Source organism: Ambystoma mexicanum, chromosome 4p (assembly GCF_040938575.1).
Source record: "Ambystoma mexicanum isolate Mex_15411 chromosome 4p, UKY_AmexF1_1, whole genome shotgun sequence".
Lineage (NCBI taxonomy): Eukaryota > Metazoa > Chordata > Amphibia > Caudata > Ambystomatidae > Ambystoma > Ambystoma mexicanum.
Genome location: NC_090927.1, coordinates 1219151412 through 1219172349, shown reverse-complemented (window position 1 = coordinate 1219172349; position 20938 = coordinate 1219151412).

The window sequence follows — 20938 nt, the reverse complement described above, 5'->3', positions numbered from 1 at the left end:
TAAAAGTCTAATAGATTTGCTGGTTTCCGCTACATTGCAGCTGTCATCGGCGTTCTACCAAAATATGCCTACATTGAGACTTTAAAGAACAATATGGGTCACCGCGTGGCAGCGGCTTTTAAACATATAGATGGAGTGTTTGAAAGGGAGGGCATCTATATATACACACTAATTGATTATTCAGGTGAGGGTGTTCAATTTGTTTTTTTACAGGGAGGAGGTCCAGAAAGTCAGTAAAGATCAACAGTGAGTTTATAGAATGGAAAAAGTCATAAAGAGTTAAGGTTGTGGAGCCAGGAAACAGTATCTAGTCAAACGGTGAGGGTGGCCTGACAACTTCAACAGTTGGGTGCCCACCAGATCCCTAAAGGCCACGGTTTTTTAATAGGGTGGCATGGAGTCTACACCTTTCTATATTATGCTCCCCAGCAATGCTTCAGCCGAGACATTCCCAGGGAACAAAATATCCAAATTTGCCATGAAGCGGACCAAACCCGCAAATCTAAAAGGGCAATGCATTGTGGCGCTCACTGAAGTTCAGTACATCCAATTGTAGGACACTTTAGCCCATGGGGAAGCCACGTTTATTATAAAACAAACACACCTTACGAGGCTCTGGCTGGGCGGGTTCATAAAGGACTTGTCAGAGTCATCAACAAAGCTGTATCAATCATACCCGAGTACGGTGATACGATGCTACACCTAGACCCGCACTAGCAGATGTAAGTGATTTCAATCCGGCACTTCACCTAAGTCAATGCCTAGCGTGTAATGCACAACTGAAATCCTTATTTATTTTGTGTCTAAAAGTTCTTTTATTCTGAACGATGTACCACTTATATCACGCCCCTCTCTTGGAACCCCCCCCACACTATGTTTAATGGGAATACAATAATCACCAATTGGGTGATGTAACACTAAGCAATCTCTTTAATTACAAGGAGTAACAGTGAGCAAAACAATTCAGCACAGAAATAATACTTTTGTGAGTGTTCAAATCAAGTAGCAATTTGGTTACTATTTCCCCCTGCACACCCCTCAGCCCCCCCAACAAGCAATTTAAAGAGATGGGAGGTGAGAGAACAGGTTTCAGCAATGCAGGATTCAAGCAAAATGTCAATCCCAATTTCCCCCCAGCAAACACAAGAGAGAAACAGAACTGATTGGCAAACTGTCAAAATGGTTTTAAAGTTATCTGCGAATGGATTGGGTAAAACACTAAATATGGTTTAAATGACTGAAATTATTGAACTTCTAATGGGAGCCGCTTTGGATAGTTGCACACAAACACTAGCAATGATTTGACACTAATAAGCAATGCGCAAACTTAAAATTGAGGTCAGGTGCAATCAAAAGCTGTTTTACACATGTAATGTTTTGGCGAAACGAAAATTTGCGGCAAACTTTTCCATGCGCATTAATCGCGATTGTGGGAGAACTATATGGATTTGGAATGTTAGCTACAAGCAGAAGTTGAAATTTAGTTTCTAGCAAAAAAAAAATTATCAACTTATGGACGTTTTAGTGGAGGTCGTTTTTCTGAGATAGGCACAAGAATGGGAAAACAGAGATGCGCTTTCAAAAGACAAACAGGATTTCTTTACACTAGGGGATGACTATGAAGAAGTAAATACTACGCGGAAGCACAGCCACTGGACCAGGGCGCCAGATAATATAGAGAATTCAGGCAATTCAAAAATATTTCTAACAATGCAGTTTGGAATATGAGAGAGGGTGGGTTTAAAACAGGGATTACTATGGACAGTATATATGCTAGTGACACAGTCCTATCTATATATACTCACTATCTGAGTTTCAAACGGAATCGTCAGGGATTCTGGTCAGGGACAGACTGCTGGGCACACCGGACTGGACTGGGTCTGCAATCAGCAAGTCACAGTACGGTACAGGATTGGGTTTAATCTGCCCTGGTTCTCTGGTCATAGCACAGCACAACGGGATTGGATCTTTTGTTCCCCTTAGGTTTGATGGGATTATTTCTGTTTCTGGAAACTCAAGGCCTAGTTGAACATGGTTCAACTAATGGAATGGGCCTTTCTGCTTGCCAAGTTTCTGGAATCTGGAGCAAGGAATATGGATGGATCTGCTTCAGGGTGCTTCGCCAGAAACAGGGTAGTGGGTGAATCTGTGTGTCTTTCTAAGCCCTCAGCTTTTTCTATTTATGCATATGGTAAAGGGGTGTGTGTGCTGAATTGTTCTAAGCGCGCCCCCTAGGCAGGCTATAGGTTAGAGTCTCTTCTCTCCCTTGATTGAACAAGAAAACAGGGTGTCACCATGATAATGTGGGTTTATGAGTCAGAGAATCCTCCCCTTGTTCTTTTGAACATAAAATCTACTTTTGGTCCAATACATATTTACATGTGTACAATCTTTATAACAATCATATATATAAATCACATATTTTGTGCAGCAGATGCTGCTTCGAACCTTGTCGCTGTAGGATCTTGTGTCTGCTTTTGACAAAATTCTGCCCTTTTTGGCCGAATACAATATCTAGTTTATCCAAAAATGTGTACAAATGTGCGCATTGAACATGGGCATAAGGGTATAACGTTTCATACTTCTGGCACCTATACATTTGGAGTAAAACCATCTTTTCCGCCATTTCCTTCTAGAACATGTCACACGGTTTTGCTGCCTCTTAAAATGTACAGTCAGAATTTAGATACACAAATATGTGATTTTTGTAATTTAAATAATTTTCAGTGGTAAGCTATATGTCTTTAACAAAATGTTTCTTTGTGAATATCCAGTCCCAACTGGCTGTTTGTCTCCGTCTCCTCCTGGCTCTCTGCAGTTAGAAGCAATCTCCTCCAATTTCCTCCAAAGGCCCAGGCCATTTACGACCCTTCACACTTGGCAGGCCTTTGAGCTGCAGGAAGTCCATTGTCTCCTTCTGGCTCCCCAGCAGTTGGCACCTCCCCGTGAGTTTCAGTTGGGAAGAAGTGTCCTCCTTCTCGGAAGAAGCTGTTGGACTGGTTTAATTGTTTTTAGGCAGGCTTAAATTCAATGTTATTTTGTTACATTTTTCTTTGTTTAAAATAAACTTGCAATTTTCAAACAAGCTGCTAGAACACTTATTCCAGCTTCTAAACCATGGGATTTAAATAGTTGCAACCTAGGTTACTCTCAATAACAGGTCACTTAGTTTTCAGCCATTAGATTTCAGTGGCACAAGTTTAATTCCTATGATTCAAGCTACTGACAGCTGTTATACAGGCGGCCGCTGGTACTGCGCACAGATTTTGACAGATTTCACAGGCAGGCACATTCTTGCTGTGAATGTTTGATGACAGATTCCGCTTTTCTGGACATTGTTCATAATGATTTCTTGAACGAAATGACTTGTAATACCCAGCAAGAATATTGGATGTTTGGTGTTGTTTTGGACTGGCATTCTGTATTTTCAGCAACCAAGAGAAGATTTAAAAACAAGGTTCTGGATTTCTTTCCGCAAAGCACTGCCTTTCATGCAGTCTCCATTTTTACTTGTTGGACAACCCAGTGGCATGTTTCAGCAGTGAGCTCTCCGTTCCACCACTGACAACATGCATGGTAGATTTGGCAGCCATCTTTTTTTGTTGCAAAGCACAATTTCCATAGGTTTTGGCGCGCCCAGGGTTTTGCATCCATTTTGATCATTCTGGCACCATCAACACACAGTGATGCTGCAGGGCATAGCATAAGTGGGTTAATACATCCCACAAAGCCCCCCCTCACGACTTGAAATTGACCGCCCGTCAAGGGGAAGTCGGGAGATTGGGATGTCATTCTTTCTTTTTGGTCCAAGTGGAAAAATGTGTCTGCTTCTCCCATCAGTGCTGAATCGACATGTTCTCCTCGCCGGTTCCGGATGGGAGTATGGAGCAGTACTCCGGGCCCCTTGTGTCTTGGTCCTCCTTGGTGCTTGGAATTCTTGGTTTTAGTGCTATAAGACAAAACAGAGCATGTTTGTGGACATTTCCCCACCACTATTCATGTAGTGGGGCAGATGCATACATTGGACATACAAATGACAATCTTTCCTGCCTGTAATTACTACTGATTTTAACAGGTGGAATGGTTTTTAATAGTTGTTATTTTCTAGGGATCTGGAATGTCCCCCTATGGGTTTCCAGATGGCTCCTCTAGTTGCTGCAGGATGGCAACACTTCAGCTGGTTGATCTGGACCCACTTATCTTCCCCCTCTGCCCAGCTGCCTTTGGGGACACAGACTTTGTAGGCCACTGGTGAGATTCTGTCTACAATTTCATAAGGACCCCGCCAGCTAGGAAGAAATTTGCACTGTTTGGTCTGGTTCCTTTGTAAATTGTACAAGTAGACCCGGTCTCCTACTTGGTATTCTTTTCTAGTTGTCTTAAGGTCATAGTGGGTCTTCATACTGTCTGCAGATCTTTCTAGATTCCACTGAGCATAGGCAAAAGCATGTTGAAGGTGTTTTCTCAGATTCTCAACATATTCGTGAGTTGTGGAGGCATTTATCAAGGTCTGCTCTTGGGTTCTGTAGAGCAGATGCTGGGGAAGCACCATCCTTCGTCCAGTCATCAGCTCAAACGGCGACATTTTTGTTGCATAGGAAGGGCTAGATCTGATGGCCATCAGGACAAGAGGTAGTCGAATGTCCCAACTTGGCCCAGAATCTGCCACAAACTTTTTTAATATGCTCACAATTGTCTTGTTGTATCTCTCAACTTCACCACTAGGGGCTAGCCGGTAGGCAATGTGTAGTTTCCCATTGACCCAAAGTATCTCCCACATCTTTGTCATCACTTCGCTAGTGAAGTGGCTATCTCAGTCTGACTCAATTCTTTGGGGTAGTCCAAAAAGTGAGAAGATATGGTTGATCATCAAGGCAGCTGCTGTTTCTGCCTTGCAGTTTGGGGCCAGGCTACATTCCACCCATTTAGTGTACAAGCATGTCACGGTCAACATGTACTTGTTCCCCATAGAGGAGCAAATCACGGGCCCGATAAAATCGACCTGTAAATCTGACCAAGGCAGTGTAATCCCCCTCTTTTGGAGGGGAGCATGGTGTGATTGATGTTGGCTGAAATTGTGCACACACAAGACACCCCTTCAAGTATTGGTCGAGGTCCTGCCCCATGTGTGGCCAGTATGCAACCTCTCTCAAGATTTCTAGTGTCGTATAAAACCCCTGATTACTGGCTGTGGCCGCATCATGGGTGTGACTTAGCATTAGGCTTCAGAATGAGGTGGGGACTACCCACTGGTCATGGCCAGCTATGGATTTCCTCACCAACAAACCGCCTTGGATTCGGAACATTTTTGGACATTTCATCAACACTCTGAGGTCCTCTTTCCCTATGTAATCGGTATCCGTCAGGGGAAAGTTCTCAGGGTCCTCAATGTGTTGATAAAACTTACCAATTATTGGATCCCCTTTTTGAGCCGTAATCAAATCAGCATCTGGGGTCTCCTTACTCCGTTGGACAGTTGAGAGTTCATTGTGAGCATTTGTCTAGGACCTAGTGATAGCAGTGACCTGGATTTCCCCGAACAGGGACTCGATCTCAAGTAGATCCCCTTGGATGGCTCCGGTTTTGGCCAGCTGATCAGCTAGGTCATTTCCAGTTTAGTCTGGTCCTTCTACTTTAGAATGACCCTTCACCTTTTTCCAGTAGATGATCATCCCATTCGAGGTGACCAGATCATCAATATTCTGTATTAATTTCCCATGTTTCAATGGTTTATTAGCACATAGCATGCCTCTGGGTTTCCAGTTAACCAGGTGCTCCACAAACCCGTTCCGTACATAATCCGAATCTGTGATTATGACCAGTTCGTGGAGTTGGTGTTGGACAGCAGTGAGGATGGCTTGATGCACAGCCATCAACTCTGCCATTTGACTACTTCGGGGACTGATTTTGTACCAAGCAGAGGGTTCTGGGGCATCATTCACCCATGCATTCCCTACACCGGCCACAAGTTCTTTTTCCCCGTTGTTGTCAACATGGTGGGAGCACCCATCCACATAGACAGTGGGAATTCCCTCACACTGGTCTTCTTCATAGACTTTGTGTGGGGAATTAAGGTATGCCTCCATGTTGTCCTTGGTTTTAAGACTTTCGTCCTCGATACAGTTTTCTCTGGCACAATCATGCAAGTCAGCCAGACCTTTCGCGAGGGGACTCTTCTTGTTTGGCCATATCTGACCTCCACAGGAAAGCCTTGAATTGACAGAATCCAGGAAGTAATTCAGGAATTATTCATATTTCCGGCCCGGATTCTGTCACTTTGGAGATATTGCAGTGGCTGGTGTGGAGTCTGCACTATGATGTCTTCCCCCTGGATAAATGGGCGGTAATTCTTCAATGCCCACACCATTGCCAGGAGTGCTTTCTCACAATCGTTGAATTTTTCCTGCACAGATGATAAAGTCTTACTCACATAGGAGATTACTTTATTTTCCTTGGCATGCTTTTGATATAATATTGCAGTTTAGCATGTATTTGAGAACCCTGTCTCCAAGAAGAACTCCTTGTTTTTGACAGGGTAAGCTAGGCAGGGCGCTTGTGAGAGGCTTCTTTTGAGTTGTCTTACTGCCTCGGCTTGTTCTGGACCCCACTCCCACTTGACCCCCCCTTCAAAAGATGAATCAGGGGTCTTGTGATCTCTGCGTAATTCTCAATGAACTTTCTGCTGTAATTAGTTAGTCCAAGGAGGCTCCTTAGTTCCTGCAGAGTTGTGGGGTCTTTTAATTTCTGAAGTGCTTCCACTTTCTTTTCCTGGGGACAGAGCACCTGAGGAGTATTCTCATGCCCCAAGAAATTGACACTGGTTCTGCACCACTGTGCCTTTTGAAAGGAGAGTTTTGCTCCGGCAGCCCTCAACTGTGTCAGAACATAACAGATCTCTGCTATGTGTTCCTCCACAGTTGAGCTTTTGACTAGAACATCATCTACATAGGCCAGGTTACCTCTTTCACCCAGGTCGCGCATGGCCTTGTGTAGAAAAATGTTAAATTAATTGCCGGAGTTGATGTATCCAAAGGGAGTCCAGGTCCATGTGTACTGCTGCCCTCCGAAGGTAAAGGCCAGTTTGTATTGGTCCTCCCTAGTGACAGGTACAGTCCAGTACCCATTGGTCAGGTCAATGGCAGTGAATACCTTTGACCCCTGGATCTGGGCCAGCCCTTGGTCAATGTAGGGAAGAGGCCATGAGGAAGTATGGACCCATTTGTTGAGCTCCCTTAGGTGGGCACAGAGCCTCAACTGGCCATTTGATTTCAAAATCCCCAGTACCGGATTATTGAAGGTGCTGTGGAATGGACGAATTATCCCACGGGACTCAAGGTTCTTAAATATTTCAGTAAGGGACTCCATTGACGTGAGAGGGAAGCGATATTGCTTCACAAACACTGGAGTCATGCCAGGGTCCGTGGGAATTGTTGTTGTGTGGATGTCTGTGCTACCACAGTCATATGACTCCACCGCAAAGACATCTTGAAAATCACAGGCATCAGTGAGGTTGACTCTCTCTTCAACCATCTGCCTGAAGCCTGGAAAGACTTCTGTTTTGGCTATATCAGCAGCCTCCTCCAGCTGGGTGGCGAAGTCCCTGGTCAAAGTGCTGATTTGGACTGATGGCTTCAGGTGGGGAAGGCAGTCCTCGTGGACTTGGAAGATCACCTCATCCCTCCTGAAGTCACAAGTCACCTCTTCGTTTCCATAAGGGCAGGAAGTGTACACCAGGAAATTCCCCCCATGCTGGGTGAAGATCCTGTCTTGTGTTGCGTCATCGTCGCTATCACTGTCAAAACAGTCCTTGGGGATTGGTCCTAACAGTTCATTACCTAAATCTATGGAAAAATGTCGGTCATCAACCGCCATTCCAATAATAGTGCCTGCGGCCAGAGTTATACTCTTTAGGTCGCTGTTATCCACCTCTATTGGAATGGTGTTGTGTTCTATGTTGACTAGTGGTGTTGGGTTTACCCCCAACCCTTGCTGTTGGAAGTGAGCATTAAGATGAATATAGGCGTCAGGGTTTTTCAGTTTCTGTCCTCTTTTAGTTTTTACTTTCAGTGAGAATTGTCGGGTCCTTTCTGAGATGGTGACTTCCTCTCCAATCTGAATTTCAACTGCATAAGGCAGCAGTTGAGCTGACCTAAATGCTTTCTCTGGGTCATCAAACTCCATAGGATTACCCGCCGATTGGGACCAGGCTTTGAGGTTTATTAGGTCCAAACTAATGGCAAAGTGATTGAGAATGTCACTGCCTAAGTAAAATGCAGCAGGGACATCTCACACAACCCAACAATTATGGACTATGCTCTTGTTGCCTTTGGAAATTCTGAGCATACACCTGCTAGGTAGGAGATGTTTGGAATTGGGTGTTTCCAGGTCCATTTCCCATTCGTCTATCATTTTAAATATGGGAATGGCTGGATCTTTTGGGAGTTTGCGGAACATAGCTTCGCTGACGAAGCTCTTACCATTGTTCACACACACTCGGGCGAGAACAGAGTCCTTCCCTTCATTTAACTGAATAGGGATGAACAGCTGCTCTCCAATTTTCTGAATATCAGCCAAGCTTTGAGCTGATTTTTCATCTTTCTGGACGATAGGAGTAGGATTTTCTGATTGTGAATTTGTAGGTTGATTTTCAGAAATAGAGAGGACTCCCCATCACCAGTTTGTTGTCCTACTGCAATTACTGTCACATTGGGGATTTGATTATTCTGGAAGTGAAATTCTATTTGGTCAGGTTTTTGTTCAACCATGTGGCATGTGCTGTTTAAACTAACATGGTTGACACTATGTTTTAATTTTATTGGTCGGTTAGTCTGGGTCCAGAGGACCTTGTTTACACAATCTATGAGGGGTGACAATCTACGCAGGATGTCATTCTGTAGTAAACAAGCGGTGCCCTCTGGAGTCACAACTATGACCGGGTGCTTCACCTTGTGTCGTCCAATTTTAATGTCCAAATCCGCAATCCCCTCGACGGGAAGTTCTGAAGTTGTCCAGGAAGAGGGGTGAGAGTAATTTGGTATTTCTCCCCCCTTCCCGAATTCAGTTGATGAAAGGCCCTTTTTGACAGAAGGGTAGCTTGGGATCCATTGTCCACCAGTGCCAAGATTGTACATTGACCCTGTATTTGGAACGGGGCATAGAATCTTCCCTCCTTCTCCTCAAGGGGCAAAGATAATGTACATTTTTGGACAACTGGTGGGTTAGTTTCTTGGTTTTGGATACTGACAGAAAGGTGATTTGGGCAGGATTCTATTTGGGGTCTTGGGAATCTGGAAGAAAAAGGTGACAGCTAGATATGGGGCGGTAGTTTTGGGTTACCCTGGTTCTGATTCTGGGAGGCAGTCACCAGGATGGGTTTGATCCAGGGGATTTTCGTGCTGGTGATTCTGGGGTTTGATGATGGGCGGTGCGAACTCGTTCACCACATCTACCCGGTCTGGATTTGGATCCTTTGGGACCGATTTTTCTTTGGGAGGAGTTCCCCCATCCCTGAAGGAGAAGATCCTTTTCCCAGGATCCTCTGAGGATCCCTCTCCTTCCAACTGGAAGATGTGTACCTCCTCCTCAAAATGGGTCTTTTTGGGCTCTTTATTTCTCCTACCCACCCTCTGTTCCTTGGGTTGCAGACTTTCAGGGGCAGGAGATTTTGGTACCGGTGCCTGGGTTTCCAGGGGCCTTTCACAAGTGGGGAAGGAAGCTTCCTCCACGGCTTTACACCCCCCTTCCCCTTGTGCCTCCTCCCTGGGAACCGGTGGGTTGTCAGGATTCTTCTCCTGTCATTGCCCTGGAGCACCAGATCCTGGATTTGAGGCATTCTGAGCCGCCATGCTCATCTGAGGGTTCTGTTGAACCCTCAGCATGCGACCCAGATCCTGTGCCATGTTCTGGACCTGGCGCTCTAGTTGGGACACCCGCTCTGGCTGGTGCGGGGTCCTCATGTCTCCCCTGGGCTGATCCCGGGAAGGGTAGCTATCCCTTCTCACAACATACCCCGGGTTAGGAAAGTTTGGGTACCTCTCCACCCTGGGCCTCCCCGCTCTCAGATTGGGCTGTCTGGGCTCAGGAAAGTGGGGAAAGAAGGATGGATTGTTTTGAGGGTTGAAATTTGGCAGTTATCTGGGAAAGAAATTTGGTCCGGTATTTGGGGGATTACTGCCCTCCTGGGGAAAGTGAGGAGGGAAGTTCCCCGGGTTTCCTGCTGTCTGGTTGGATCTCCCCCCCGCCCCGCCTTGGGCTGGAGGATTCCACACATAACCCAGAATGGGCCTATTACCCTTGTAGCATGGGCTGATATAGTCAGGCGAGTTAGGGGTCCCATTTGTGGGATTACCTCCCTGGCTCCCTGTTTGTGATTGGCCCGAGGGCCTTCTGGGTTTGGGGTTGTTTGGGTTCTGTGCGGGCAGGTTTTTAGGCCCGCCATCTCCAGATCTAAAATGGAGGCAATCTTCACCTCTGCCACTTTAGCAGCAGCAGGGGTGTTGGTTGTTTTGGGGCTTTTAGGACTATTTTTGTTTTCCAACAGCTTCTGCACCTCATAGATGCGCGGTTGCTTGTTCAATGACCCAGTCTAGTGATCTTTTCTCGTGAAAGTCCCTCACTAGCTGGGTCATAATATACTTGGGGAGAGCGTGAAAGAAAGTGTTTACAAATTCTTTGCTGTCAGAGCGCACCCTTCTAGTAGTCTGCGCAAAGGCGCGTTTCAACTCTTGAACAAATTCTTGTGGAGCCTGGTCTTCCCCACATTGTAAGTTATAGGCTGCCTTGAGAGCCAAAGAAGCTGGAGTACTCAGGAGAAAATGTCCACTTCACATACTGAATACAGCTTTGGCTGTGCTTCAGATGGAAAGTGTCCATCATCTGTTCAAATAACTACGTGTGTTCCCAAACCGAATACTTTGCATTCTTGTGGTAGGGCGTGATGACGCTCCTAATGGCTTTTATTTGTTTCAGGGGATCCTTGAGCAAGGCCCTTTTGACTTTGTTGGCTTTATAAGTTCCGGTCACCGTGGTCCACTCATCCTCTGACTCAGAGGCAGTGCTACCAGAGGTGGCTGTCTGGTCTTCTAGGCTCTCCCAGATTCTGCAAGCTTGGGAATGGCTAGCAGAATGTGGGGGCCTATTTTCTTGGGTCCTGTGGTGCTCAGAAGAGTCTTCTGACTCTTCCTTGCTCCCAGGATTGGCTGAGTACCCCCCCCCCACCGTCCTAGCTGGGAAGAGGTTGTTAATATACTCTTAGTGGGCCTATCCTCATGGAATTCCCCCACTAAATTTTACTGTCTGATCTCTGGATAAGTGATATTTCTGAGGATCCATTTCTCTGATTCTCCCCTCATTGGAGTCTCCCTGATCAGAGAATATGGCCCTAGCACTTGGGAACCCATACACCGATGCCCGCCCATCCATTTCTGGGAGGCGCTGACCTCTGAGCCCTATATTTCCCCTCAGGTTGAAGTCTGCCATCCCTTTGGCCCTTGGATCATGTGAGCCAGTGGACATGGGGATTGCAGAGTCCATGGAGCTGAAGAGATGAAAGTCTCTGGTACTAGGGTTCCTGAGGTTATGCTCAGGTGTTTCCCTCTCCCAGCGGACCTCATCTCTCTCAGCCGCTACTCCCTGTTGATATGCAAGAACCTGACCCTTTTGTACTTCTATCAAGGCCTTACTAGTCTCTATTAATTGTTCTTGCATAGCTACCTGTCTATGGAGCCTGTCATTTTTCTCACAGGGAGCCTCATTGTCTCTCTATGCTTCCTGTGTAATTTTGGAGTATTGGGCCAATTTGTGCTGCAGGAGGGTTACCTCCTGAGTCCTGTCCTCACTGGCCTGGTCATTCTTTGCTAGAGCATCTTCCACTCTCCTGGTGTGCGCTAACAGTTTTTCGTAGTCTTTTTGGAGCTCACCCAATCCCTGAATGGCCAGGTGATTTTCTTCCATCTTGGTTTTTAAATAACTGACCTCCTGGCCAAAGGTGTCCCTTTCCTGAATTAGAGTACCCCTCTGTGCCGCCAGGTTGTCCCTTTATTTTTTTGAGTGCACCAGCTTTCATCAAATTCAGTCTGGGAGTGAAGGTCTTTGAGAATTAATGTGTTATTTTCTTCTTTTATCTCATCAATCTGATGTTCCAGGGTGACTATCTGCCCTGCGCAGGCCCTATTATAGTTCACTTGCTGCTCCAGCTTTTGTTGACTCCGTAGTAGAGAGTCCAAACTTTCCTGACACTTCTTTGCAGCGCCGGTACTTTGGTATCCTGCTCTACCTTCTATTGCTGCAGGATATCCAGATCTCCTTTTATTTTTATCAGGTACTGTCTAGTTTAATTCTCTGATTCTTGGCTCTTTTGTAGCCTTTGCTCTGCAGAGTCCAAATCAGTTTGGGTTTTTTCTAATGATTGTACTTGCCTGTTTGCCAGATCTAGGTTTTCGGCATATTTTTCCTGTATTGCTCCAATGTGGAGGTACAGATATGCCGCTATTTTGGCAATTTTACTTTGCTCTTCTTTTACCTTAGGGGCCATGTACAGTTCACTAAGTGCCATGTGTAATGCACCCTGATCCTGCCATATATCTAATCCTGTGGCAGTGGCTTGTTCTTTGATTTCCTGCAACCAAACATTCTGATCCAGCTCTGTCCATTCACCCCTGACAAATAATTAGTGCCGCAGGTGTTCTTTTGCCATATTAATTTCTACTGCGGTCGCCATTCCGGAAACATTAATTTCCTTCTGACTTACAGGAGTTATTTTATTTTTGCAAAACAGGCCAAACTCCTTAGAGCGTTTCTATTGAAGGGTGTTTTTACAGTGTAACACAGTATGGTAGCCCAACAGGATTTATGCACCCTGTCAGTTAGCACGCTGTATTAGACTGTCACAAGTGGTATGTCTAATTCAGAATTCTCGTGACGAGCCCCCAATCTGTAAGTGATTTCAATCCGGCACTTCACCTAAGTCAATGCCTAGCGTGTAATGCACAACTGAAATCCTTATTTATTTTGTGTCTAAAAGTTCTTTTATTCAGAACGGTGTACCACTTATATCACACCCCTCTCTTGGAACCCCCCCGGTCATACTGAACCAGGAATCAGTCTGGTTTGCAAAGTTAAAATATTTATTTATGTAGTTCACAATATAATCACACTATGTTTAATGGGTATACAATAATCACCAATTGGGTGATGTAACACTAAGCAATCTCTTTAATCACAAGGAGTAATAGTGAGCAAAACCATTCAGCACAGAAATAATACTTTTGTGAGTGTTCAAATCAAGTAGCAATGTGGTTACTATTTCCCCCTGCACACCCATCAGCCCTCCCAACAAGCAATATAAAGAGATAGGAGGAGAGAGAACAGGTTTCAGGAATGCAGGGTTCAAACAAAATGTCAATCCCAATTTCCCCCCAGCCAACACAAGAGAGAAACAGAACTGATTGGCAAACTGTCAAAATGGTTTTAAAGTTATCTGAGAATGGATTGGGTAAAACACTAAATATGGTTTAAATGACTGAAATTGTTGAACTTCTAATGGGAGCCACTTTGGATAGTTGTAGACAAACACTAGCAATGATTTGACACTAATAAGCAATGTTCAAACTTAAAATTGAGGTCGGGTGCAATCAAAAGCTGTTTTACACGTGTAACGTTTTGCCAAAATGAAAATTTGCGGCAAACTTTTCTGTGCGCGTTAATCACGATTGCGGGAGAACTATATGGATTTGGAATGCGGTTTTTGGTTCTATGGAAAGCTTAGGATGTTAGCTACAAGCAGAAGTTTTGTTTGTAGCATAAAAATGTAGCAAGTTATGGACGTTTTAGTGGAGGTCGTGTTTCTGAGATAGGCACATGAATGGGAAAACAGAGATGCGCTTTCAAAAGACAAACAGGATTTCTTTACACTAGGGGATGACTGTGAAGAAGCAAATGCTACACGGAGGCACAGCCACTGGACCAGGGCGCCACTGGATCAGGGAGACTGCCTGCCGAGGAGCTTGCCTTCTTCAGATGAAATATATGAGCGCAAAGATATTTAACAATACTAGTACCGAAGGAGATAGTAGGGATAATATAGAGAGTTCAGGCACTTCAAAAATATTTCTAACAATGCAGTTCTGAATATGAGAGAGGGTGGGTTTAAAACAGGGATTACTGTGGACAGTATATATGCTAGTTACACAGTCCTATCTATATATGCTCACTATCTGGGTTTCAAACAGAACCGTCAGGGATTCTGGTCAGGGACAGACTGCTGGGCACACCGGACTGGACTGGGTCTGTAATCAGCAAGGCACAGCACGGCACAGGATTGGGTTTAATCTGCCCTAGTTCTCTGGTCATAGCACAGCACAACGGGATTGGACCTTTTGTTCCCCTTAGGTTTGGTGGGATTCTTTCTGGTTCTGGAAACTCAAGGCCTAGTTGAAAATGGTTCAACTAATGGAATGGGTCTTTCTGCTTGCCAAGTTTCTGGAATCTGGAGAAAGGAATATGGATGGATTTGCTTCAGGGTGCCAGGATCAGGATAATGGGTGTATCTGTGTGTCTTTCTAAGTCCTCAGCTTTCTCTATTTATGCATATGGTAAAGGGGTGTGTGTGCTGAATTGTTCTAAGTGCGCCCCTTAGGCAGACTATAGGTTAGAGTCTCTTCTCTCCCTTGATTGGAGAAGAAAACAGGGTGTCACCATGATGATCTGGGTTTATGAGTCAAAGAATCCTCCACTTGTTCTTTTGAACATAAAATCTACTTTTGGTCCAATACATATTTACATGTGTACAATCTTTATAACAATCATATATATAAATCACATATTTTGTGCAGCAGATGCTCCTTCGAACCTCTGTAGGACCTTGTGTCTACTTTTGACAGAATTCTGCCCTTTTTGGCCAAAACACAATATCTAGTTTATCCAATAATGTGTACAAATGTGCGCATTGAACATGGGTATAAAGGTATAACATTTCATACTTCTGGCACATATACATTTGGAGTAAAACCATCTTTTCCGCTGTTTCCTTCTAGAACATGTCACACGGTTTTGCTGCCTCTTAAAATGTACAGTCAGAATTTAGATACACAAATATGTGATTTTTGGAATTTAAACAATTTTCAGTGGTAAGTTATATATCTTTAACACAATTTTTCTTTGTGAATATCCAGCCCCAACTGGCTTTTTGTCTCCGCCTCCTCCGGGCTCTCTGCAGTTAGAAGCAATCTCCTCCCATTTCCTCCAGAGGCCCAGTCCATTTACGACCCTTCACACTTGGCAGGCCTTTGAGCTGGAGGAAGTCCATTGTCTCCTTCTGGCTCCCCAGCAGTTGGCACCTCTCCTTGAGTTTCAGCTGGGGGGAAGTGTCCTCCTTCTGGGAAGAAGCTGTTGGACTGGTTTAATTGTTGTTAGGCAGGCTTAAATTCAATGTCATTTTGTTACATTTTTCTTTGTTTAAAATATACTTGCAATTTTCAAACAAGCAGCTAGAACACTTATTCCAGCTTCTAAACCATGGGATTTAAATAGTTGCAACCTAGGTTACTCTCAATAACAGGTCACTTCGTTTTCAGACATTAGATTGCACAAGTTTAATTCTTGTGATTCAAGCTACTGACAGCTGTTATACAGGCGGCCTCTGGTACTGCGCCCAGATTTTGACAGATTTCACAGGCAGGCACATTCTTGCTGTGAATGTTTGATGACAGAGTCCGCTTTTCTGGACATTGTCTGTTCATAATGATTTCTTGAATGAAATGACTTGTAACACCCAGCAAGAATATTGGATGTTAGGTGTTGTTTTGGACTGGCATTCTGTATTTTCAGCAACCAAGAGAAGATTTAAAAACAAGGTTCTGGATTTCTTTCTGCAAAGCACTGCCTTTCATGCAGTATCCATTTTTACTTGTTGGGCAGCCCAGTGACATGTTTCAGCAGTGAGGTCTCTGTTCCACCACTGACAACATGCATGGTAGATTTGGCAGCCCTCTTTTCGTGTTGCAAAGCGCAATTTCCATAGGTTTTGGCGCGCCCAGGGTTTTGCAGCCATTTTGATAATTCTGGCACCATCAGCACACAGTGATGGTGCAGGGCAGAGCATAAGTGGGTTAATACATCCCACACAGAACGTATTTTCTCAAGGTCCGGATGCATCGGTTAGGTTTTCAACAGTGGGAAGACTGCACAACATATTGGTTGTGTGCAGCACATTAGAAGTAAAGAACAGTGGGATAATACATGCACAGGCATTAACATTTTTTTATAACTTACTGCTTTACAGCGATAACATGGAGTATCAATGAACATTCAATACAACAAGCCCGATTATGTCCCTGTGTGTAAAAACCATTTCAACATCATCAACATACAGATAAGAGACAACCAGGGGGAATTTGCATAATTTAAATATGGATAAATCTCGCTGTGGTTGCACTTCAGACGGCTCCAGATGAAAGACTAATAAAACAACATTTAATGGCTGTGGTGAAGAGCTATGGAGACCTTGGGGCCTATATGGAATATTGCATGAACTGGGCCGGTTACGGCGATCAGTCATAGCTTAGCAGAACCCCCGTAATATATGGTGCGAGGCTCGGCAGGATGTTTAGAAGTCTTTTCAGATGTGCAATGCCCTTTTTACATCGCAGCGTTGAATTGGCTTAACCGCACATGAAAACGGCTGCTACATATTGCAAAAGGCGCCATGGGAAGCGTGACAATGACAATGGCTGAGCATCTCGCCAAACAGAAAAAGGAGGGCCAGGACACATTTATAAACCACGTAGGAGCGTTAAGAGGAAGAGGTTAGCGTCCCTGCCATGTGGCCCACCGAAACCCACTTAGAAAAGCAGATAAAAAGCCTGACACGGACAGCTGAGTAAGAAGAAAAGCGTGTTATCACTAGAAGACACAAGGGCGGTGATATATTTTAATGAACAATGGCTTTCTTACACCAAGCCTCCGTGGAATGTGTGAAATCATAGCTCGATCTCTTCACCGTACCCCCGACCCAAACAAGCTTCAGTAACAGTTTCTACATAGAGGTCTCACCTATGGCAGCTCTATCGCCACTAGCCCCCATAGAGTTCTTTGTATCGGGGTCGACAGACAGATATCAGGATTTGAATAACATGCTGTTGCATCTAACCTGTAAAATAACAGAGGCGGATGGGACCGACATCGCGGGTACAGCACGAGTGGGTACGAACGCCTACCTGATAGCCACATGTTCAACCACATGGACGTGATGCTGGGTGATGGAATACTAGTGCAGAGTGATAATATGTATACCTACTGCGCCTATATAGAGAGCCTATTAAATTATGGCCACAATGTCCTGGATAAGCAGCTTTCGGCAGGCCTCTTATCACGACAATGTGCAGCATTTTCGAGAACACCGCTTTGGACGGTGATAACAGGGGGTTCGCAAAGAGAGCCCTTCACACCAGAACCAGTAGAGTATTCAATTTACTAGGCCATCTACATGCTGACCTTTTCTTCCAGGATAAACTATTGATCAACGGTGTTGGCCTTAAAGTGAAACAATACAGAAACACAGACACTTTCTGTCTTATGAGCAGAGGTGCTGAACAATACAAACTAGTCATCATATCGGCTGGTTTATTCATCAAAAGTGTAAGCGTCTCCGCTGACCATTAAACTGGCGCATCCAGAGGTGCTGCAGATATCTAAAATTAAGTGTCCTGTGGCGCGAGTCACCCTTAACGTCTTCAGCATTCCTTCCGGTAGCCGGGGCGCCAGTCAAGACAACCAGTTCCTGGGCCAGCTTCCAAAGATAATCATCATGGGTATTGTTGAAACAGTATTGATGACCGGCGCATACGATCGAAATCCCTTTGACTTCAAACACTGTAACATGAACTATGCAGCTCTGCATAAGGACAGTGTCCTGATCACTGCCAAAGCATATGCTCCTAACTTTGGAGTTTCAAACATAATCAGGGAATACAGGGGCCTGGTGGCTGTCACGGGGAAGCACATGTGTGATGCACCTGTCTCAACCACACGCAATGAGTATGCTCTCAGCTGTACCCTACTGGCCTTCAATCTAAGACCCGACAACTCATCAGCAGGTCATTTCAACCTCATCAGGAGCTGAAACTTATGTGCTGAAATAAAGTTTGAAAGAAACCTAACCACCACGCACTCACTGCTAGTGTGGAGCGTTGTCTATAACATTCTCGGGATCAATGCACAAAGAAACATACTTTTTGATATTTAATGGATACTCTACAGATAAAACAATGTTTGCGTAAGCATGGATGCAGTCAGAAAATATTTCACGGTGTGTATGCCAGCGATACATGTCCCAAGCGCCTATCCAGGAATGGGCCAGTTAGCCTGGTAGTGAACACCGATCCGAAGAACCGTGGGGGACCACATTGGATAGATTTGTAGTTGGAGGGGGATGTGCTAACAGCGTTCGATAGATTGGCGCACTATCCCGCAACACCCCATATATATATATATATATTCAGTAAAAAAAACTTTGTTAAAGGGACGTTATGGTTAAGTTGCGCTACTAAAAACCTATGAAATTCAGTGAAAAAACATTGTTAAAGGGACGTTATGGTTCAAAGTAAAACCGAAAAACCCCTGGAATTTAGCGGTTATGGTAAGTTAAGCAACCATAACTCGTGCCGCCACCGTGCACTGCTAAAACTAACACCCAGGACATCAAAGATGACATCACAAATGTCATTGATGACATCACTGATGACATCACATGTGCATTTACCTTTCATGAAAAGTCTGTACAAGGGATTCTTAGTGTAATGTTAATAAAAAAAGTGTCAAAGATTATTGGAATAAATATCAAGTGCTAATCAGTGCATTAAGCTATGCATTGATATAAATAGCATTCTATTATTAACTTCAATCCAGTATACTAAGGTACTCATGTAGAAACATAGGCATTGCGTGCAGCATACATGATGGAAGTGCAATATTCATTAGCTTGCCATGTTGAATATTGAAATAACTGTTTTCATATTAGAGATTTGCGTACAGTGAAACTTGTGATAAGTAGGTAATAAAACCCACTTACTACATAATTGCATTATTATACACAAATCACAAAGAGACAACACCACATACAAATATGTATATACAAGGGAATTGAAGTAGGAAAAAGAAACAGCAATAGTAGCAGAAAGTGTTCATAACCTAACTGATTACCTTCATGGAGAGAAATGATTTCTCTGTTTCAAAGCTGTTACTTACCCTATCTATATATATCACATGATGTGTCTGGACCCTAAGGAAAATAGTGTGAGTACAACATATAAAAAAAACATGAGCATATACAGGGAAAGTACAGTAATAAAAAAAAACATAAAAAGTATCAGAAAGTGCTGATAAATCTCTGATAATTTTAATGCACAAAAAGGATTGCTGTCTTTCAAGGTTGTGACTTCTCCTATGTATATGTTTCATGTGAAAGGACTGGACCATAAGGGAATTATTCTAAGAACATACTTGAAGGATAAGTCTACGAATATAGTAATTTACAATTTTTAGTTCCTGACTGTTACTGAAGAAAATCATGTAGCCTAGATATGTCAGGAAAGTAAAAAAGGGAGAGCCAGCCACGTGATGTCATTAGTGATGTCATCAATGACATTTGTGATGTCATCTTTGATGTCCTGGGTGTTAGTGTTAGCAGTGCACGGTGGCGGCGTGAGTTAGGATTGCTTATCTTACCATAACTGCCGAATTTCAGGGGGTTTTCGATTTTACTTTGAACCATAACGTCCCTTTAACAAAGTTTTTTCACTGAATTTCATAGGTTTTTAGTAGCGCAACTTAACCATAACGTCCCTTTAACAAAGTTTTTTCACTGAATTTCATAGGTCTTTAGTAGCACAACTTAACCATAATATCCCTGACTTCATATACATGTAACATAGAACATACTAACCCCCTCGTAGTGATTTTCATGTCCGCGGACTACCGCCATGTCCGCGAACACATCAAAAATCTGAGCGTGGTGAATGTAAATTTAAATAGTGTGCCCCATTTCCCCTTTGAAGTTGGCTCTGAAAAGAGCCGTTTTTATTTGTTTTATTTTTTACAGATGCTTGACAGACAGACACCTGTTATTTTGTATTTTTTTCTTGTTTTTTTTTCTTACTTTACTCCTAAAATCTTTACATAACCTTCTCCAAAGCAACCCTTACATTCCAAAATAGAAAGGCATTTCCCGTAAAAGATAAAGAAATGCCATCTTCTTTAAAATTAACAGCATTACTGGCATCAATATTCTCATTGTTACAGAAGAACATACCAGCTCTAAGCATGAAGGCACACATGCCTCGGTTGATGACACACCTAGCAATGTTTTGCTGAGGACACAAAACTGAACTATTGTCCCATATTGCCATAGGTAGTAATCCAGAAAAAATTACGCATTTGGAACGATCTTCATTACGGCTTGAACCAAGCGTTCCAAATCAGCCAACAAAGTAGGGGCACTGACGTTGACCAAATGGAAAGCACCATAGTGCAAAACTACCACTTGCGGACTGTTCATCGTGGCCATATCCTCACAAACTTGTACAATTCCCTGTACATTGCAATCAGGCACAGTGCTCCACACCACCTCAACTCCTTTCACATCAAAGTTCTTTGCAACATGCCTGCATTCAGCGTACTGCTGTAAACCATGCACAAACATATCTCCGAGCAGCAACACCCTGACTTTCTCCACTTCTGCCATCTTCACCACACACAGTCTCTTTCAACACAAATCCACAACCTCGACATCTGATTGGCTGATCCGTACAGTCTTCTTTCCATGTTGGATTTCCTGGAAAAACCCGGATGTAGCACGCCCTGTCCACGAACAGCCGCGGTGTCCGCGGACGGCGTCCACTTTACTCTCTGTGCCATTCCCTCATTGCATACAGCTAAGCAATCA